The sequence below is a fragment of the Myotis davidii genome, unplaced genomic scaffold (genome assembly GCF_000327345.1).
Source record: "Myotis davidii unplaced genomic scaffold, ASM32734v1 scaffold332, whole genome shotgun sequence".
NCBI classification, from domain to species: domain Eukaryota; kingdom Metazoa; phylum Chordata; class Mammalia; order Chiroptera; family Vespertilionidae; genus Myotis; species Myotis davidii.
Genome location: NW_006285779.1, coordinates 2,241,451 through 2,242,874, shown reverse-complemented (window position 1 = coordinate 2,242,874; position 1,424 = coordinate 2,241,451). Strand labels below are relative to the sequence as shown.

The window sequence follows — 1,424 nt, the reverse complement described above, 5'->3', positions numbered from 1 at the left end:
CCTGGTCTTCTAGAAAATCAATATTTACTTTGTCTTGGGTAAATGGTGGAGGAAAGAGGAAAAGAGTAGCGCAGTGATTTTCAACCTTTTTCATCTCATGGCACACACAAACTTATTAGTAAAATTCTGTGGCACACCAAAAAATTTTTTTTTTGCTAATCTGACAAAAAAGTAGTAACAATCGTTCCTATCTCCCCTTCTAATTCACACTGAACGGCTATTGTTGTGTTGGCTGTTGTCATTTCTTTAATTTAAGGGAAAAGAGGTCAGTGTCCCTGACTCAATAGTGAGGTATTGCACGTTGTAAAAATTCTTGGAGCACACCAGTTGAAAATCGCAAGGGTAGCAGATAGCTGAAAGATACAAAGAGCTAGAGAATAAATGACACCCACCCAAACCTTTTCAAAAACTTGCCACTACCTCAAATATATCACCATGACCCTTCTAGCACTTTACCAAACTTCACCCTGCTGTTACTGATAAGAGCGCCTTCTTTATTATCATTTTTCCTCAGTTACATAAATCCTTTTGAAGTAACAACAGGAGTAAAAAACACAGTAATGTTTCTAACTCTGGAAACAATGTTACCACTGATGCTTAGGCTTTTCAAACACACTTTCAATTCAGGCTAGGGTGCCAACTGGATCAAATCCTTGCTCAGAGCCCAAACAGCTGACATGCCTAAAATATTCTGTGGGAATTCAGGCAGGAACGACTGGGAAGATTTTCCTTCCTTGTGATACAATCCAGGAGAGATATGTAGGACTACACAATAAAAGAAACAGTTTTGATTCTAATAGAAATATGATGGGAGCTGGTTTGAGGCACAATGAAAAATTAGGGAGAAAAGAAACTTTGCTAATATCACTCAATCAGTGCTTAAGATACAAAGAAACTATTAGCAGACCCAGCAAGATGTTTTACTAGTTCCTTTCTTGGCCAGAAAAGAAATTGAGCCTATTGGCTTTACCATATTTTTTTAAAGGATATAAACATCATAATGCACCTTGGGTATTACCCAAACAAACTCTAGAAATGACCTATGTCAGTAACATGAAAATCTATTGTTTTTGCGAAAATAATCACTGCTAAATATCCATCAAATCGCACTCTTTCTCCTTTGACTGATTGGTCACTTTTTTCAATCAACACATTTGTTAAATGCCTACAACAAAGCAAGTACCATTTTGTGACATATATTCCAGAAGCTATCCTTCAGGGAGTAGTCAGAGCTAAGAAACTTTCTCAGTACCTAAAATTAGGAAGTGAGACCTTTTCCCATTAAGATCTTTTACCAAATATCTTTTCATTTTCATTCAAAGTAAGTTACCTTCACCCACAGAAGCAATTACTGAACTTAAAAAAGAAACAATCGTTCCTATCTTCCCTTCTAATTCATGTCTATTATGAAGCAAAAAGAAAAA

At 36.2% G+C, this 1,424-nt stretch overlaps 1 protein-coding gene across 8 annotated transcripts in view; it reads right to left on the bottom strand.

The window, feature by feature from the left end:
* Positions 1 to 1,424, bottom strand: part of NT5C2 (5'-nucleotidase, cytosolic II) — an 83,611-nt gene that overhangs the window by 37,724 nt on the left and 44,463 nt on the right. The window lies entirely within an intron of this gene.